Here is a 22,416-nt window from a genome sequence, read left to right as displayed (position 1 = left end):
ACTTATAACATGGGAAAAAATGACTCCCCACTACTGGTATATGTTGAGATACAAAATTAGTCAATTGAGAAAGAAAGTTACTGATTGAAGCACGATGATCCATCATAAAGTTTTCCAAATAGAATGAAAGTATAACATTTTTCCTAAATATTAAAGGACTTATTCTTCTCTCTTGGTTATGATAAGATTCATTAAATAAAGTTGGGTTGATAAATTTAATTCATTTAGACTTAACTGAGATGCCATTTTAGGATTAATTTATATATGACTAAGCATCCATTGTGATAACAAAGGAGATATTAGCATTTCTATGCTATATTATCTTAAGAAGTTTATTGAGGGGGGCTTTTTTTTTTTATTATTGAAGGTTTTAACAAAGGAGAGTGATAATTTTCCATACATAAGAAAGACTCAACATCCTGTGTTTGACATGATTATAAATTATGGATAAATTGATACATTTTTCGCTTAATTTCTCTCTTTAAATTTATTTTTATGATGAAAATAGGGAATAAGTCAGATTTTTGAAATGATGTTACTTTAAAGGGTGTTGTTTATATTATACATATCTAGAAGTTTTGTATATATGTTTACACAAGTCTGTTTTGTTATGTTAAGAAGAAGTTTAACTCAAATTAGAAGTAATATATGTTTATCTGTCTGATGTTCTCCATTAACAGTTAATTAGTTTTGAAACTTGATTGCAATTAAGACAATTTCCTATACTCTACATTTAAAGATTGTTATACATGTTTATCTATCAACAGTTATTTAGCTTGAGGCTTGATTGTAATTAAAAATATTTAGTAATTATACAGTATGATAACTTCTAAAGGAAGAAAATCAAAATATTTATGAAGCTTTACATCAGAGGAATTATCTGATATGATCTATCAGATTAAAAGATAACGTTTATTTGGTCTTAAAAATAATGTAAAAATATCAAAAATGCTATAGAGGTTGATGGGGAACATTAGACAGACCTTAGTAGTATATGAAATGTTTATACTGTAATATAAAACATGTATATAGTCTTTGTTTTTCTTGTTATTAAGCAATATAGTTGTGATAATTTATTAAATGTTAATTGTTTTAAAGTTGGTGCTAAATAATTGTGATAATCATTAAAGTTCATATTTCAAATCATGATAGTTGTACTCCTGATAACATGCTGTTATATATATTTAATATATTCATTTACAATGATAGTTTAAGAGAGGAAAATATACTCTATAAAGACAAGTTTTATAAAAAAAAAAGTAGTGCTTATACTATAGTTTTGGTGCTAACTGTTTTATGGTGCTATGCATTCCGCCAGATTCCCCTATAAAGACAAGTTTTATAAAGAGAGTAGTACACTACATTTTTACTAAAGTTTTGGTGCTGTGTATTCTTACATTGAAAAAATAAGCATTTACGGTTGTTAATCAAACCATGATACCTGTATATATTTTATCTATATTTTGTTACTTTAGTGCAACATTCCATCTTTTAATTTTTGCTTCATGCGTGTTTTCATTTTAAACGTGGAAACCATGTGGGTTATATTTTTATTTTATAACATAATTTATCTTCTATCACATTCCATCAAGTTACTTTTTATATTGTAGTCATTTTTAAAAACTAGAATCATCTCGTTAATCATATTACTATATGTAATCTTTTACATGTCTCTTTTTAGAAATCCATTCTTGTTAAAAAAAAAAACATTTGTTTTAGAAGCTTTATAAAATTTTATATATATTAGAAACAAACTCAGGGTTGTATGCTCAAATATCGGTTTTAATACAAGTTTTTATATACTATACATAGTATTGTAATATTTATTTTTTATGCTAAAAATACTCAATCAGTTTTTGCAATAATGGTGATCTACACAAAATGTGATGTATACATAATGTATATAAGTTTTTGATAATAAAAATAATTTATTTTCTTCAATCTTTGTTTTATCTCTTCTCAAGTTTCTGTAGTTTGTGTGTTGTGGAAAGAAAATGAATGCCACCCCTTACCAACAACCATCTCTCTCACATATTGACTAACTCCAAGCAAATAACAATTTAGACAAGCAAAAAACAACACAAAATTCTACAACGTGGACAACATGGACGTCATCTCAAACGTACCCTGGTTACCAACCAATGTTGCTCTACCTTGAAAAAGTCAGCAACGTGGAAACAAAAATGGACGACAAACATACCCCTGGTTACCGACCAATGTTGCTCTACCTTGCAACGTGGAAACAAAATGGACGACAAACATAACCTGGTTACCAACCAATGTTGCTCTACCTTGGTCAAAAGTATGACACGTGGACACAAACATTCCACCATCACTAGCACAATATTTACATAAGCTGCTCTACCTGCTCTACCTGCTCTACTGTTTTCTTATCCCTATTCTACTACTACTTATAACAATGTCATGGCATAGCTACACGGAATCGTGCTTTGTTATGAAATCTACTTGCTGAGTTGTATTTGAAGTGCAATGTTATACAAGATAACAACTCTTTCACATTAAACGTACTGCTTCAATAAGTTACGGTTCACAAGATAGGTCATCCCTCAAGTAAGAAGTCTGTTGCATAGGTCCATTTTCAATGTTACTTATCAACAAATTAAGTTTTCACATAACACACTGGAAACACTGCACCTGCATGTATTAATATTTTGTTAAGCGTAAAGGTAATGAGAAAATATATCTAAGAACGTATTTGAAGTTCAATTAAAAATCGCCAAAAGGAGTTGTTTCATTTCAAACCTTGCATAATTTCAGAATTCCAGAAAATGATGGTACTCTCATACATTATTGAAGGAAATGGTATCTTCCATTGATCTATGTCTTTTAGTATTTATTTGCACTCATTTTGCAATCAGGCGAAATTTATTACATTCATGACTTGGAAGATCTCTTCATAAGGGATTCATGTAGAACTTGTCGCTCTTGATTTCAAAGTTGACTGTTTTTCCATATTATACACAAATTCTGTTGCTTAAATGGAGTTAAAGTATTTATTGTTTATCGTCGAATGGTCCACATCGTCCTGGAATTGAAGTTAGTAATTTTCCCACCTTTCATATCATATAGGCTCTTCAAACAGGACTGATATAAAGGCAAAATCAAAAACGAAAAGATAAATAAAAATTCACAAAACACAACACAGAAAACTGAACGGGGTTGTTTGAAGATGAAAAAAGATATGATAGATGCATAAACGACAAAATCACAAATAAACACATACTTCCCACCAGAAACCGGGGTCAAAGTCTTTTGCTGTTCTACTAGGGACACCCATCATGTTGTGTATGATAAATACAATTCGCATTCGTTGTTGTGTTGTTGATTAATGACATTAGCACATTTTTATTGTATTTATTTGTCATAGCTTTGTAATAGTTTTTTGAGTAAATAATTACCAAAGAAGGCTTTCTGGATAGAAATCTGGCAGTTATCTTACACTTTTATCAGTTAGATAACAAAAATTACAGGACAATCTATTTACCTATGTATAACTCATAGATAACTTTTGCTTGGTACTCTATTCCTTAGAATGAAGACTGTTGCCTAGGTGTCAGTAAAAATGCATTTAATTTCTTCAACTTATATCCTTTTGTTTTACAAATGTTAATAGTAGGTCGTTGTCCATATTGACACATCATCGTCATCAGGTCATTTAAAAGTCATACCTCTGATACACGTTAAAAGCATTTAATTGGCCTAAACAAAATTAGAAATTAGCTACATTTATCTGATTGGCTTATTTAGACATTGAATGTATTATCTGGAATTCAAAACTTTTGGTATTACTAATGTCATAATATTATTATAAGATTTACGACAAAACTAACTCTTATAGTTTTTCCCATTGTAAACTTTCCATTTTTGTGTAGCAACATTCCAGGAGCGCCTACATATGGAATATATATCTTCCAATGTATACGATATTTCAGGGCATGAGTTTCTTAAAATGATTTCCACGATAGATGGTTGCTTCTTACAAGGGAAAGATTAAACCAAGGATTCCAAATGATAAAGTTGAAGTCATCTTTTTGAAAATTTCAAGGAATATGTGTATCACAAATAACTACAGGATTTTTTCTCTTGTCGATGTCAAAAATTTCAAAATTTTTCTTGCAAGTAGTAACACAACAAGAGTCACTAGTACAGCAAAAAGTGCTTACACTTCCGGGGCACCTGCATTATTCTCTAGTTTAGTTTTGGATAGGTTCGTGTTCTTTTACTGTAGCTGTCATTATTATATTCAGTGCTACCACATATTCAATGTGTGTGTTGTTTTAATGGTTACAGTCTTGTCCATCCTTTGTCCTGGAAAACCTTATATTCATTAGGTGATGTTTTAAGTGTTAGAAGAAAGACATTTACCAATCTGCTATTTTATGATGCTCAGCACTGGATAAGACTTATCAACGCATTTTTATAGAAGTAACACGGCTGATATCATTAGTGGAACAATTACGTCTGACATTTCCGGAGCATCTGAGTGCAATCCAGGATTTGGAAGGATTCGTAACGCTCAATTTTTAGTTTTCTGTGTAGTGTTTTATGGACTTGCTTGTTCTTTCGTTGTTTTTTTTTTTGTTCGTAGCATTGTTTGTTTAAAGAAACGTTTGGTTTTTTATTGCTCCTTTCGTATCTTCTTTTGGTCTTGGTACACTACTATGTATGTGTTATATATAATTTTTAAGTTTCCCCGTATCAATTTCTGTGTAAATATTCATATTTGATACCATGAACATGTGTTATAATATCCGGAATAATCTACTCTGGTTACCAGAAGAAATAGAAAAATACGGTTAGATATCCAACTGGTACTTGGATAAACACGCATATTCGATTTACAAAATTATTTTTCGTAATATTTCATACATATAATTGGTAATTTGACCATATTAACTTCTTAGTAACTAGTGAATTAGATGACAATATTGTGTCCTTTGCTATTATATTTCATACCGGCTCAAATTACTTTACATTGTATCCTTAGCTACTTTAGATATAATTAAGCACATGCTTAAAACGTACACGATACATAAGAAACCATTTTACATTTACAGAACCAAGAGAACCCACTAACATATGTTATCAATAAGTCGATTATGATTTCAATGCAATTAAAAAAAAACACGTAGTCCAGAGATAGAGGATAGCGAAATCAATATGATGTATTATGTGTACATTTTGCAAAACGTATTTATTTTTTTTTATAGTCGACTTCATTCTTGACTTGTGAACTATGATAATGATCTCAGTATGCAAGGAACGTGTTTTCATAATAACCTTCAACGCTTTGCTCGGAGGGGCGTTTAGATAGCCAAATTCTTAAACAATTAACAAAACAATAAACAATCATAAAACAACAATAAAACAGTATAACAAGGACAGCTAAACTCGTCCAAGGTCAACTTTTCCTAAGGTAGTTTTTCTCTACTCTCAATTTTTCATTTTTTAATGACAGAATTGCAACTTTAGTTTCTGTGCAATTTCATAATTTACAAACAGAAATTTTACAGTAAAATCTAACATTTAAATTACGCAAGAGCCAAAGCACTGCATACTAGCAACAGTCTCAGCCTATGGTGCGTTTATTTGTCTCAGATGTTATGCAAGACCATACTCTTGTTCTGGCGATTTGACTAGAAGAGACATACTTCAGGGTTTTGTTAAACAACTGAAATTATCACTCCATAAGTTATCGTCGCCATCAATAATGGTTTGATCGTTTAAATGTCTCAGTTTCTAAACTTTTAATAGACATTTAATTCTGTCATAGATTTCACTGTCAGCTAGCTATCGTTCACTGGACATTATTAGTGTTTTTTCATTGCTGTCTTTAACACTTTCTATTTGACATCTTTGGAATAGTGTGACGATCTGCCTACCGAACAAACTATGTCGACACGCATGGTACCACATCATTTTGATTTCATGCAATTCTTATTGTTTTCACTCTCGTCTTAGTCTATATCTATACTGGACTTTGATTTTTAAACTAGCGGACTCACTTTGACGGAGTTCAAGCGATTCAAAATTGTTTTACTCTGATCTTAGTCAACTTATTTGTTTACTAACAGACTCGGTTCAACTGAGTTCATGCAAATCCAATAGTTTACGTTCCTTTTTTATTTTATTAATATCTGGGATTGTAGTGTTAAAGATAACATCGGTATAATACTTTATGTTCACGAATAAATTCTCGTTAGTGGTTGGACTACAAAATATTGAAAATCCGACAATTTTAAACGTCTAATGGCAACAAAACCCAAATTACATTAAACGAATCCCTTAAGCCGGCATCATAAATGACTTTAAAGTTTCAAGTAAATGACTAAAAGCACACTTGAGTGCTCGAGTAACTGACACCAGACGGACAAATGGTGGTGCTGGTGGTGGTGTGTGTGTGTGGAGGGGAGGGGGTGACGGTATCTATTTTTCTATGAAGCAATAGGTTTTAATTTAATTTACAATAAAGAAAAGAAAAGAAATCTAGAGGGCGACATACAGTCTACAACAACAAACAGGTTTCTCTGAAATAAGTCAAGCTCTAAATCGTCCCTAGTTTATTAATTCAAATGGAAGTCTTGTCCCATTAAAACCCATTTCTTTAAATAACCAACAACATTAAGATACGACATAAATCAACTACCGACAAGGTTCCTGACTTGGTACAGCCACATTCTAATTCTATTAACCGGTGTTCATATAATACCTAGTTTTAGTAACGATGATGATAAACATATCAATAAAACAACACTTTTATAATTATGCTTTATTTACAGAATGTGTGTAAAATACGTGTAGTTAGTGCTTCATTCCGTTGTTGACGTATTTTTCCATGTGTTCATCCTCTAATGGGCACAGCTGTTTGATTAGGTAGAGAGAATATTCAGTGACCATGTGTTCACTAAGGCACACTCGGTTAGCACATTTCATCATGAGGTTCACCTAAAACATAGAAAATGAAAAATACTTCACAGTTACAACATTGAAATACCTTTAATGTTGTTGAGTATCATATGTTAGGACAGAAATACTAGAGTGCATGTTTAGAGAACAGTCAGAAAATACCAAATTTGCTACGTAAAGAATGATAAATATTCAAAATTCAATACACGAACGAGATATATCAAATACCACGAGAAAGGTGTACCGATCGACGTATTCGAAAAGCAAACACAATAAAGTAATATTTCTATACCAACTCACATCAAAGCCGAGAGTTATATTCAGGTTCACATGCGACACTCGGATAATTTTTTATTGTGGTTCAGGAGAGTTTTTCTTATAATAGATTTATAATACTCGTTTTCGTATTTTCCATGTTTGTTGTATTTGCTGCTTATTTTGTTTACTATTAATGCGTGATTTGCTATGTTTTAAAAAAAAAATTAAATAAGAAAACACAAAATTGATTTTGTTTAAACATGCTCATAAAAGTTGAAAATGTAGAGAAACGACATTTCTGGCTAGTTGAACTGGTTAACACAATGCCGCCTTCGGAATGTTTTAACTCCGAGCTCATCATTCACCCATTCATCTGTGTTTTTTATTAACCGATTTTTGGTGGGCGGCTTGCACATGAGGAAGAACTTATCTTATAGCTATCTAATGTGAAAAAAATAGGGGCAAAAACACCAAAAAGTACGACTTTCATGACCAAATTGATTGAATTTTTATCTGAAAGACAATACGTAGCTTTTCATAGAAATAAGGTTTTAGATAGATACTAAAATTTGCTTGTTTTAATGATAAAATTTACGAAGAATGTTGTTATGATGGAGCTATCTATGATGTGCATCTTTGATTTGATTCAGAAATGTGTCCTTGAAGTACGAATAAAGACTGACATTTCGAAAATACCCATGCTGATGAAATAAATTCATGGGAAATTGGCGTTACCTCTTTTCAGAAAAATGAGTCTTGAGGATTATATATAAAAATGATAAATTTTGAGCACATCGAGTTTCTTGATTATCATTGATTCGTTTCCTTTGATATGCATTAACAAAATAAGAGTTCCAATCGGTATTGAACAGTTGGAGTTCTCTTTATATTACTTTATAAGACAGGACAGCTAATACTATATAAGTATGTATTTTTGAAAGACAAATCTGATTTTGATATTTCCGGTCATTGACGGAAATCGCATCTAACCGATTCCATAGAGTTTTGATTAGAATAAGTATTCAATCAATTTTGTCACGATTGTTGATAATGTTGGCATTGATAATTAGTACGAACGCCTTATTGAGAAAGTCAGCTAATTGTTAAACATTAGAGTATATACAGTGTTGTCTTTCTCGCAAATCAGTCTGTTTTGTAAATTAAATACATATTGGATTTGGGTTTCTCATGACATTAACCTTTCTTTGTTTAAGCCTCACGTCGATCAACAATCTTCGCATTAATTCGAAATTACATTTAATTGTTGTTTTATCAACTAACTTAAGACCTTATTGGTTTAGATGCACCAACAATATTTTGTTATTTAGATTCCCAAACTTTCAAGCGATTCTGATAAAGTTTATTACTAAAACACATCTCTTGCGCAGTGAAATCGGTAAATGACCTTTTTTTAAACAAAGACTTATACAATTTCGTGTCCATATTGGCGGTTAAAACGTAAAAATCTAACGGACTATTGGTTTATCAAAACCATCGTATATAACATCATTTAGGAGTTCAAAAAATCGAATATTTGACTCATAATTATAAATTAACTGTTTACAAAACTTTGATTTTTTGAAATACTAAGGCTTTTCTACCTCAGGAATAGATTACCTTAGCCGTATTTGGCAAAACGTTTAGGAATTTTTGGTCCTCAATGCTCTTCAACTTCGTACTTTATTTGACCTTTTTAACCCCTTTTTTGATTCGAGCGTCGCTGATGAGTCTTTTGTAGACGAAACGCGCGTCTGGCGCAAAAACAAAATTTCAATCCTGGTATCTATGATGAGTTTATCTACTTTAGGTATGGGGGAAAATGTACTGCAATTAACACAAATGACGTTTAAATGACTATAAACCGGATCAAGTCTTTTGAAAAGAGTAGAAATGTCTTTTGGTATTTTTATATCCTAGTTCTCAATTCTAGAATCTAGCGTACACCAAAACGTTGAGATTGGTTAACAGCGTCCTAAACAACACATATCTAACCAATTTGTTAAAGTTAATTTTTATTTTGGTGTACGAACATTGAAATTATCATAGGTCCTTCAGATTCTGAAACGGTGAATTAATGGTGAACAAAATATAAGTCGACTGGTATATTTTATATTTACCGTAATTATAAGATATCACATTAGTTACTGTAGTTGTACAACGTTTTAGGATCTTCATAAGCTTCATACATGTATATATGAATAATATGGTGAATGGGTTTTGTCCATCGTTGAAGGCCGTACGGTAACCTGTAGCTGTTTAAATACAATGTACTTGCACTTTGGTCTTTGGTGGATAGTTTTCTCAATGGCAATCATACCACATATCCTTAATTTTCTATACATGTACATATTGCTTAATCCTAGGATACAAGAACTTACATCTTCATTGAAGCATATATTACACAAGAATAAGCAGGAGTCAATGGGGTCGATTTCACCAAGATCTCGTTCTGGCAGAACAGGTGTTGCCATGGCAATAGTCAAACCACAAAAGACAGCCAATACAATCTCCTTCATCATATTTTCCTGAAAAAAAAAAGATTCTTCTTAATCAGTGAACTAAGAACAATAAATATAGAAAAAGTTTAAATATCTAAAAATAAAAACAAAATATCAGAACTTAAATAAAAATATCAATATCAGCGACTACACCAAAACGAAAAACCCAAACAAAAGAAATTAATTAGAATAAAATTAAACGAAACTATCAAATTAAGAAATAAAAGTATTTTGTTGGTAGCGGTCCCTGCGACAATTGCGGATTTGACGGTTGCAAATGAAGTTTATTAGTGACGCGTATAGCGGACTAACAACAGTGGAATTGACGACAAAGGTCAATCAATCAAAAGTGACATTACATGTTATATTCCATTTCTATAATTGGTCCTAGTGTCATTTAGTAAAAAAATCCAGCGTCGACTATAGTGTTGACTATACAGGATGGGGTTTTCTCAAGAAGTCAACAAAATGAAAGTTGACAAACACTTTGTACCCTGGATATTTTCAGTGACAGGAAAATATTTTCGATGCAATATATAGACAATAGATATAAGAAGATGTGGTATGAGTGCCAATGAGACAACTCTCCATCCAAGTCAAAATTTATAAAAGTAAACCATTATAGGTCAAAGTACGGTCTTCAACACGGAGCCTTGGCTCACACCGAACAGCAAGCTATAAAGGGCCCCAAAAATTACTAGTGTAAAACCATTCAAACGGGAAAACCAACGGTCTAATCTATATAAAAAACGAGAAACGAAGCTATGAAACAGGTGTAATGCGAGCTTCAGCGAGCTATTAATCCTGTTTCAAGCCGAATACAAATACAGCTGATATTTAAAGACACTAAACAGTTATTGTCTTTATCCTGCAATTAATTTTGTACATTTTTTTTCCATCCCAATCGTTGATTTTTTTTGAATGAAATCGACATGACTTAAACGCGGACCGCAATGAGGACCCCAAATTGAACTGTGATGTAAACAGTAATTTGACATAATCGTTCGCTCGCAACAGAGGCAAGATACCAGGAGACTATAAACGTCTATCGCTTCGTGTTATCTGTACACCTGTATGAGTATAATAGAAAGGTCGATTGCAGAATACATATCTAAATTGTATTATAGGAATGTAAGATATGTATTAAATTTCACTAATGCATAAAGGATTGGCTCGTCAAATGAGGCAACCATCATTGTGCAGTAACCTCATTTACCCGTTTTTATTTTATGAAAGCATTTATAGAAGATAATATTTTCATATTTCAGATTCTATCGTTATTTCTTTCTAGTCATAAATAATGTTTTTTTCCCAGGTATAACTCTTACAAAATATGAGAATTTTGCACAGCCTGTAGCATCTTGACCTATATTTTTTATTATTTTTTTTGGAAATGAGAATATATTGGTAAACTATTGAAATATTCGTCATTTCTTGTTTGTTCTTCTGCAATTATACTTTATTACAATTTACATATACTTTTCTATTATCACAAGGATAGATTGACTCTAAATATTCAGTAAGACAAAAGTATTTGGTTTTTCTTTTCTCTTATTTTAAAGTAATATCTTCTTTTCATTTAGGGACTTATCATTTTTTACCTGGGAGGGGGGATGGTCATTTTGAAATCAAAAATACAAAATTTCTTGATCCCCCCATAATATTTCACTATTTTTATTTGATCCCCCTCTATTAAACATGCCATAATTTTAACATGCAAAACACTTATCATTTTATTTCACGAACATATTGAAAATGAAATATTCTCAGTGGATTGAGTCCAAAAACATATTTGAGGGAAAATTGCCTTGAAATAGGGCTCTTCCATGAATATTAGAAGTTGAGCAAGCCAGTGCTTTGAGTAGCTTATTCTGACTTTTTTTCTAATTTCCTATATTGGGCTATAAAGCAAACTTGATCCTAAGTAACTCTGTAAAAATTTACATTAAAAAGTTAACTTTTCGAAACAGTAACAACACATTATTTACTAAGAGGGGTCTATTATATGTCCCTCTCTTGAACGCTGCTTAAACTTAAGGCCTTATTGAAATCTCCATTGAGTCGCTAAACTTTTATATGGATAGTTCATTTCAGCTTGAACAATTCAATTACTCATTTTAATGTCACATTTCATTCCTAAATGTGTGATAGTACCCTCAAAATTTAGATTTATTAGCCTAAAAAGTACAAATTTTGAGGGAGTGTGAGGTATAAATGGAGTCAAAGGGATCTTGTAATGAAAACAAAAAGATACAGAAGGGTTGTTCATCATCTCAGAATCATCTTTTATTGGAGAAGATATTGCTCTACACTATATTCTTTCATGATGCGGCGTGATTTGTATTTTTGGACAAAATTTTGCTCAAATCGCTGCATGCAGATTTCGTTTTAATTTATACTTAATTTCTCTCAAACTATTAAGCTGATTATAACAAAACTTGGCAGTAATGCTTGTCAATTTAGTGATCGAAGTGAGTGAAATATAACGACTGAATAATTCGGATTATGAAGCACCTATGCATTTTATATGGGACAAAATGACACAAACGGCAGCTTCCTACATCACCAAATTCTTGTGATTTCCTACTTAATTGTATATGAATGGTGTTAAAGATATATTTTCGATTTGACTGTTTTATAATGTTCTTCTTGATATTTTATCTCTTGAAGTATATGAACTACAAATTCCATGTGCAAAAAATATTGATCCCCCCACTTTGAGATTATAAAAAAATTGAACCCCCCTTTTCCACATACAGAAAAAAAACTTGATCCCCCTGCATTTTGACCAGCCCCCCCCCCCCCTCCCAAATAAAAAATGATAAGTCCCTTAGCAGAAGATGATGACTGCTTCAAAAAAATATGTGTTCATTGAATATGTTTGTGAACTATTAAAAGCGACGCATACCATTCTATTGATTCAATAATATAACATTTTGTCTTATTGTATAAGTTTATATGCAAGTTACGAGTTTTGTTTGATAAAGGCTTCAAAAGTCTTCTTCATGTTCAAAAACCTTGTTTACACCTGCGTCATTTGGTCTCTGGTGGATGGTTGTCTCATTTGCGGCCACATGTTTTTAATCTTAATAGTATCAAATTATTATTTGATATATGTATAAAGAACAAGTTGATGTTGCTTTACTCTCTCTTCATCGAAAAATTTAATTCTAATCTATACCTAATGATAAAAAGTATAACAAACGCAGAATTTTATCATTTCTTTAGATCATTTTTTTAGAGTAATGCTTCATAAGACAATATTTATATTAAGTTCAGAAAAACAAAATTATAGACCTTGAACGAAAAACAACACGTTGAACGAATTCTAATGATGAATTTACTACTAATTTTGAACGCAATACCTGAAAGAATTTCTTATTCTTGAAAAGGTTTTTCATCAATTATAGAAGAACGTTTCGTATTAGTGAGTCAATGGTACCATTTAAATAGAAACATAATGCTAATTATTCCAATAATATATCCGTTAAGGAAGAAAATAATGCTATTTCTTCTTCCTGAATCTTTGAGAAAAAAAATAGTATCCCTTCTTCCCGACTTCACGAACTTCACATATCTTAGAGATTATTATAGGGCCGAATCTAGTCCAGTCCAGGAATCCGAAACAAGAGCGACAATACAAAACCAAGATAATTGAAAAAGTACAAGAAAAGATGTATAATAAACAACAATATTGACGATAAACAGATACATGCATTAAAAATAGTTAACAACTTAAGAATTAGTTGTATGAACTCAGGTAAAATCCTAGTTTATTGGAACATTGAAGTTGTAAAATTTTGTACATGATATATCCACTAAAATCAAATTTAAATCTACCACAAACGTCTTCTCTATTGTAAAGTATTATTGCTTGATTAATAAATTACAAGGTCTTTGCACAATTGGTTCAAATAGGAGTGTACAATGTAAATTGCCACCAAGTCCAACAATAACATATCTAACAAAAGGAAAGCTAAATACTATGAAAGACTTTTCCCATTTCAATAAGTCGTATAAAATAAACTAACTGCTTTTTGTATGGATTTCGAAAAATAATACAAATAGTTGATCTCTTTAGAACACTAGCTGTTCGTTCTTCAGGTGTATGGTCTAATGTCACAATGATTACCTTTTTTTTCTGCAATTGGTGGATTAGTTTCATTTAAGTCTTTGTATACTCTTTTGTTTGTTTTATGATTGGGGTTTGGTCTCATTTACAAATACCCACATCGCTTTATATTGCATGTAACATACAATGGATATACCCATACTTTTCTATGGACTATTTATCGCATACTGAACATTATTTCAAAATAGAATAGATAAACACATTCTGAAAGATGAGTTAATTCCTCTACGGAATTGATATCAATATACAATAAATGACTTTGAAATTGAGAAAATTTAAACCATAAAGGAAGTAATTATTCACTTCGGCACTTGGGCAAAAGTAAAAGCTTTCATGAAATATTTATTTGGTTCAAGTCTTTTTGTACTAAATCTGGTTAAGTGATTCACAAGAATCGACTAGAAAGACAGAGAACACTTTAATTCAGATATCAATTCATGATAATAAATTTCGAATACGACCTATTGGAATCAAATATTTATTTGATGTAGATAGTTTCGTACCTAAACTTCATAAATTGTCGTTGTAAAAAGGTCTTTACAAATATGCAAACTGACCATTTTAAAATTTAACAAAAATGACAGCTTTGTGCAAGTAACATGTGGAAGATTCTAAACCAACGGCGACTAAAGAGAAAATCTGAAATTGAAATGCAGAGAACCATGCTTGATACGGGCTATTGAAAAGCAGCAAAACTAGTATATTTTGATAAATAACAACGTAGAAATGTATATTGAAATAGAACACTGTCTTAACGCATTTGACAACAATAATTCTCTCCGAAATTTAAAGTTGTATCTGAACGTCGACCTGGAAAATGGAATCTTTACATATTAGGGAGTGACCGTGATCTTTACAAATTAGGGAGTGACCGTGAGCTTTAGATATTTGGAAGTGGCCGTGATCTTTCATCGTGTCTACAAATCCAAATTTTAATGTTATTTTCGCATTAGGTTTTATCTTCATGAAAAAGAATATAGTATAGATGGTAAAGCTTGTGACTCGATTAAGTATGGATGTTGCCATTTGATGTACGCGATAGAGAAAATTGTACCCCTGCCCTCTCCCTCCCCCCAAAAAAAGAACCAAACAAAACATCAAACTGACCACTGTTACAGGGGTATATTATTGAGATATATTTCAGCTGTTTATTAACATAGTTGCTAATTTCTACGTCATTTGGTCTCTGGTGGAAACATGTCTCATTGGCAATGATACCAATATATTTCTTATATAGTTTTCAAATTTTAGTGTTTATTCAAAACTACTAACGTAATAAAATGCATCTCCGTATTGAGCATATAGAAAACCTCATGGTTTGTGTTTACTATCATAATAACTTTAATAGAAGGAAGCTGTTGAACCAAAAGTTCTTAATAGTAAAGTTGAACACATCTCTACGAAAGTTTTACAGACGCAATATTGATTTGGTTGACCGTTATGGAATATCTGTGTCTTTTGTTAACACTTTAAGTTGTCATAAATTACACTTACACCTAGGAGTTCTCTCAATTGATAATTGTCATTTTGAATACAAATGCCATATGTCAGTCAAACTGTTGATGATGACGTTCGTGTAACATGTATTTTATAACACATTCAGATATTATTGAATTGACAAAGGATGTGCCTTTTCTTTACAGTCCTTTTGATTGTAAAACATACAATTACAATCTATCCGTACAGGTCACCCTAAGGTAACTTTCTTGTATAGGGCAACTTTCTATTAAGGAAATCCTTGTAGGAAAATCCAAGAACATCGTGTTAATTGTGATATACATACCTGTTATGTAGAAGCTGCTGGAATGATGCTACATTAAATGGAAGGTTCACAATCAGAAAATTAAAATCATCTCTTTTGCTGTAAAGTTTAGTTCTCTACGAACAATTACTACGCAATTAAAAATAATTATTGCCGTATACGATATCATTTTAGGCTATTTATCCACCAAGGTTTAGACCAAACACATATATCTATTCCCCATGCACCATTTAAGTACGATTTAAATTGGTTTTATCTGTCATGAAGAATAATTGACAGAAGCAATTTATTTGATTTAGCCATATAGTAAATGGGTAAGTAATGATCTGAAAAATAGCTCCCCTGGGTTTATCTTAAATCACTTACAGTTTCTATGTGGAATAATTTGCCATGAAGGTATTATTTTAAATATAAGTTGGATTTGTCTTTCATTCATGACAAATCACAAGACAATAAAGTTTGTCTCTGGCTTTCATTTATTACTGGGATACCATTTGTTAAGTATTTCCCAAAACATCATTAGATGACATATTAGTGAGCAAGCAAGTACTTTTACATCAAAATAAAGAAAAAATTCTTCACAACAATATAATATGTATTTATTTTTATATCAACTCGTCCATGATTTCAGTAATTAAAGGACACCGTGGGTGAAATAGAAAATGTGCCTTAAGCTGAAGGTTCACCATAACCTTAAGAAATTACCCCTTTCCATTGTATTTCTCACTCAAACCATGGTTATTTGTCTTTTGTCCTTAATATGATTCTAATATTTGTGAGTTTAATAAACAGACTAGTGCTATTGCAAGATGCCGTAACGAAATAATCCAGCAATTACAATATTGCAAATACTAACCCTATTATTTAAGAAATGGCATTGCAATGATGTCCTTGTGTAACTATATCAATGTTACTACCTGAATATAAGTAGCCATGGGATAAAAAGTAAGAACATTTTTAAAATGTTCTAAAAGACTGTATCCATGTCGAAGAATATTTTCCTAAATTTGAGGATTAAATTATGTAGTATATTTGTGGGATACTAGTTATTGCATTTATAAAAAAAAAACATCTATGTGTCAACGTATATTTGTTCCGTCTAACAGAAGTTCCAGTGGAAACTTTGTTATAAACAATGTCATAATACCTGTTCCTGTTGGAACAAATATTCTATACTATTTATTCCGTTAGCAACATATGCTGTAATACTTATTCCTGTGGAAATATTATTCCAGAATATTTTTTTCATTTGGAACTTATATTATGAAGGAACTTCTATTTCGTGACATATGTACATATGTATAATTAAGTTTATATGGAACATTCAACTTAGGAATGTCTTCCCACATAAAATCAAGCTTAACCCTCTTAAAATTTTCCAAGTTTCTCAATCTTATAATGCAACTTTATTGTTTGGATAACAAGCTTTTTAAGGTCTTTTCCTTGGCGTCACTAACATCGCAAGTAGAAAAGACCGATTTCGGAGAGTGTCTGAATTATTCGGGGTAGTATCCTATGAGATAATTTTTATAAATCGATAATGCTTACGGTAAGATATTTCCTGTAAAAAGTTAAAATATCAGAACTTATTGGTAGTTTTATAACGATCAAGCAACACATTACATATAGAGATCTTTTATGATGCATTATGTTTGCTTTTTTTAAAGGGTAGGGAATCCAATTTAACCAGTAAGTCACTATATCACTTTCATGGTCAAACCAAACAATGATCGGCGTTAGGTATGTTAAGTTTATTTCATAGCTTGGTTGACAATGAACAGGCGCCAACTCCCAAAGCTCTAATTGTTATAGATAATGGTACTTAGTCAAATATGTAAACGAGGCGACCAAAGTTTAGAATATATATATACATGTGTGCTAGATTACGAGCATACATATGCAAATAATGGTGGACGGATGCACTTTGATTTTGATGGCATAAATTTGAGATAGACACATGTAAAAAGTCTAGTTAAGTATATCTTAATAATATACATACATAGGAACTTAAAACTGAAGTGCCATTATTTCTTTTATCCATAAACTTAATAGATTTTAGTAACATTCATTTAGAAAACTTAAAGGTATCTATGGAATAGTGACATGAATCCGGTCCGCTTCTTTGTGGCGCTATTTGAATCTAAAAGATGTTTTGTGTTTCTGTAATTATTGGCTCTCATATGAGTGAGATTATCCATACCAAAGCATTACAATTAACAAAAATCAACACAACTATAAAATTGTTACATTTTCACTAAGAATTGAATGATAATGACATAAAATAAGTTTTTCTTGTATACATATATTTAAAATCACTTCATTATAAGCTCATTTGTTTGGTAGCGTCTCTGTACTAGTCTCATAGAAGAAAAGATTATTTGTGCATTAAAACATATTTTTCTCTTTCTTAACTTATATATATCTAAACAGATAGATGAAAGCGCTAGACGCTGAAAGACCAATTAACTCAACTTACTATTGTTTCTCTCATGAAAATATTATTCTGTGCATGTGAATTAACTTTCTTACCTATATATAATTGTATACAAGCTTTTATAAAATCTTACCTTTTACTTTAACGAAGTGTAAAAAATCAGTGAGAATGATAATGAGATACAAGAGGTATAAATCAGAATTCTTTCCACGCCTACATTGATTTCTGTGACAAACTGTTAATGGTTTCAATATTGTCGTCATAGAATTTACCAAAGATCGCATAATCCAATCATTGAATTTCGTTGTTAAGATTAGAAAACAGTTTATTTCCGGTAATGATCGAAACAGTATCGGCATATGGTAGAATTTCATTTGTATCTTACTGTTCGAAATTCATGTCTTTATTTTCATGCCTTCAAAACAATCCCTTTAAAAATAAACGTCAATGCATTTTTTCTTTAAAAGTCACGGTGTCTGTATGAACTTAAAAAATCGATTAATATATTTTTGAAAAGTACAATTCAAAATTAAAGGGATAACACATTTATTCTCAGCCTTATGAAATGATCAAACGGAAATAAGGACAATGCTATCTCCTTTTCTAACCTCCTTGTACATTGGAAGTTTATTTGGTATCACATACAGAAAGAATATTGCAAAAAGAAATGGCCTTCTGTTTTCTGGTACTGAGCTTTATGTTAACAGATGCACATGCTACATTTGTTCTAAAAAGGCCTTATACTCTGAAATCTGACAGGGGATGTTCACAACAAATGTACTAAACTCCAAGGCATATTCACAAATAAAAACGAAATCCATAAATTTTATAACATAATGACAAATACCATACATAAAACAATATTAACCTGGTAAACTATTTTTGATGTCGGTATTTTGATAACTTATTATATATAGTATCTATACTACTAAAATAACGAGGTCCAATTTGTTAGCCGGCATGACGTAAAAACGACAAATCAAAGAATTCAACTTTATATATAACTAATATAGGACAAAAGCGTTGATTAAAAATTACACCATTCCAGACCCTTTTGTTTTCCATATAACTAATATTACCAATAATCAACAAGTTCCGGGTCGAATCCGATACCGATACCAATAGTATATGTCACATGTCACATGTAGTATGTCTGCTACGTACATGTATAAGCCTCCTTTCAATAGGAGCACCACCATAAGTTTTGGTGTATAGGAGGACATTTCGCACACTGTATCGATATAGATTGAATGTGAGCATTTGTCTACCCAGTTCTCCAGTCTGGCCGTGACGGGACTTCTTCCAGAAAGTTAACCTTCCAAAAACATATATAAATACAATGCAATAAGACATACGAACACACCACTCACCTGATTCGCTCCGGTTGTTGTAAGCAAAACAGGACGGATTGAAACAGAAACGTTTTGAAAGAAGAGAAAACTGTGCACCTCATAATCACCACGACTTTATAAGATGACAATACATATACTAAATTCCAAGCTAAAAATAAGGCGTAGGTACTTTAATTCAGTCACAGACTCGCAATGTCGCGGGGATGTTCTAGTAGTTATATTTCTCTTGACCATTACTGGAGGTTGTCTAACGATGAGCAGCAATGTTAATACCTTTCAACCAGATAGGACCAGTGAATGGACAAATGATATCATTAAAAATCGACTCTTATTATGACGTTATAACATACATGCAAATGTACGGGAAAGTGCACAAACCTGAAAGTCGTCTATAACATATTTTCTATTGAATCACTGCAAGGTGAACATGTCAATCTGATGGGTGGCACCTGATCTTGGCCCCGGTGACAAAAGGTACAGAATGTGAAACATAGCGGTGTTAATTTTTTAGTGGCATTGCTGACGGCGTTTAAAAGCGGAAAAGATACCAAGGGGCAATCATAAACCATATTAAATTTAAAAAAAATACACCTTGACAAAAAGAAGAAAAAAGACGAAAACAAACCATCAACGATCGACACAACACTACACAGTAAGGTAAAGATAGAGCAAAACGAACACAGCCGACTTCTGGATTCTATAGAAACCACATAATGTACCGTTATTGCTTAAGAGATTGTAGAAATCCATATTTTGTATACTCATGTATGTCGTTTGTCCCTTCATAGATTTACTAAAGTAACAGGTTGGGGTTTGACAGTTTTTAAAAAAACTTTATTTTTTTTAAATACTAAGGCTTTTCTACCTCAGGAATAGATTACCTTAGCTGTATTTGGCAAAACTTTTAGGAATTTTTGATCCTCAATGCGCTTCAACTTCGTACCTTATTTGGCCTTTTTAACTTTTTTTGATTCGAGCGTCACTGATGAGTCTTTTGTAGACGAAACGCTCGTCTGACGCAAATACAAAATTTCAATCCTGGTATCTATGATGAGTTTATTTGAAATAAGGCCAATTTATTTTTGAATGAGTGATATACATGCAGGGCAAGTATTCCTGGTGTATAGAATTGTATTGTGTACATCTTTGTATGATTGTCACTATACAAATAAGGAGATGTGGTATGATTCCCAAGGAGACAACTATCCACCAGAGTTCAAATGACGTGGATGTAAGCAAGTAGTAGGTCACCGTAGTGTACGGGCTTCAACAACGAGAAGAGCCCATATCATATAGTCAACCATGAGAGGCCCCGACATGACAAATGTGAAACAATTCAAACGAGATATGTAACGTCCTAATTTATAACAATACATTTGACGAAAAACGAATATGACAGATATGAACCAACGACAACCACTGAATAACAGGATCTCTTCTGACTTGGGACAGGCATATATAGAATGTGGCGGGGTTAAACATTTTTGTGGGCCCTCAACCCTCCCTAGAAACAGGGACATAGGTGTAACAGCACAGCATAAGAACAAACTGTAAAAAGTTGCAAGTGGTTTAACTCAATCGATCAGTACGATGCACAACAGATTATCTAACACAAACAATAGAAACAAAGCTTCGACATAAGAATACTAGCATTTAATGAAAGTTCAAAGCCAATTACAACTAATAAATAAATTATGTTCTCCCAGACTATACCTGGATTTTGTCATTATTCAGTAATCGTCGTTAGATTTTGGACTGTCACTTTCTTAGTTTCTAGGATCGAATGTTTTGTCAAAAAAAAATTGGTTTTTAGAACCACTATAGCTTGTACATAGTCTGTCAGGGGTCACTTGATGTATCGGAGTGAAAGAAAAAAAAGATACACAGACGGTGATGGAGGTAATAATGACCATTTGTTGTATCAAGGATTTATATAATAAATTTACTATATAAATCCTTGGTTGTATGGATCAGAAAGTACGTGAACTGTGGAATCAAATTTTATTATAAGCACCATTAGATTGCTGGTTATTAACCTTTGGATATTGAAATATTATTCTAAGGTAAAGTCATGACAGTCAGCCATAAAGTAGTAATTACCAATTCCCAACTGGTTTTACATTTAATTATATCTTATTATATACAGATGATTGAAATCCGCTATCTAAAATGAAGGTGGGACTAAAGTATTTCGATTTTAACAATTTAGAATACATGTTAATAATTATACATTATTTTAGAATTTACAGTGGGACAACTAATAGTAATGAGTATGCAACAGTTTTTTTTTCTTTATCACAATCGTGATATTTTGTGTTTGTTACATGTATGCAATAATATTCCATCAACGTCATCAATTTTAGAAATAACTTCATTGATATAGTTAACAGTTTTTTCTTTATTTTGGGGAAAAAAATGAAAATGGGATGGATGTCCAAAACAAACGTACTCAACTTCATGGCATATTCCTGTAAAATTGAAATCCAGAAATTATACAATGTAATGACAAATACCACTATTAAAACGATTTTAACGTTGTAAACCATTTTTTGAAGTATTTTGATAACGTTTTATATATAGTATAATAATAGAAAGTAATAATATCTTTATGTTGACCATTACTGGAGGTTGTGTAACGACAAGGCGGAGCAGCAATGTTTATACCTTTCAGTCCGTCCAAGAGGACCAGTGAATAGACAAAGGAGGTAAAACAGATTAACGCAACTTATGTTTGAACATACATAATCTAAATATTTTTTTCAAGTTACATGTATTCATCAACATTCTTTTTACTATTTGAATTAGAGTTAAGAACAATTAAGAATGATTATATTTTACAGGTTTTAGTAACATTATTGCACTCATGGTTAATTGAATTCCTCCCCTCATACAAATGTACAAAATTAAAGTTACAATGTGCCATATAGAATTACATTAGGCACCGTCATTTGCGAAGGGAACATGGCATAGAAATAAAACTATCTGAATATATGTGATTGGTTGTTATATCATTTTCATTCTTTAATTTGATTTTCATAATGCACTTTATTAGC

At 31.6% G+C, this 22,416-nt stretch overlaps 1 long non-coding RNA gene across 1 annotated transcript; it reads right to left on the bottom strand.

Annotated features, from left to right (window-relative positions):
* Positions 1-6,764: 6,764 nt before the first annotated feature.
* Positions 6,765-18,336, bottom strand: LOC127698372 (uncharacterized). Its single transcript, XR_007980808.1, has 3 exons — positions 18,145-18,336; positions 9,564-9,710; positions 6,765-6,966 (listed from the first exon to the last, which is right to left on the bottom strand). It is a non-coding gene; the product is annotated as an uncharacterized LOC127698372 (long non-coding RNA).
* Between the last annotated feature and the right edge of the window lie 4,080 nt (positions 18,337-22,416).

Source organism: Mytilus californianus, unplaced genomic scaffold (assembly GCF_021869535.1).
Source record: "Mytilus californianus isolate M0D057914Y unplaced genomic scaffold, xbMytCali1.0.p SCAF_4, whole genome shotgun sequence".
In the NCBI taxonomy this organism is placed as follows: Eukaryota; Metazoa; Mollusca; class Bivalvia; order Mytilida; family Mytilidae; genus Mytilus; species Mytilus californianus.
Note: the sequence above shows the minus strand (reverse complement) of the source record. Positions and strands in the feature narration are given on the sequence as shown.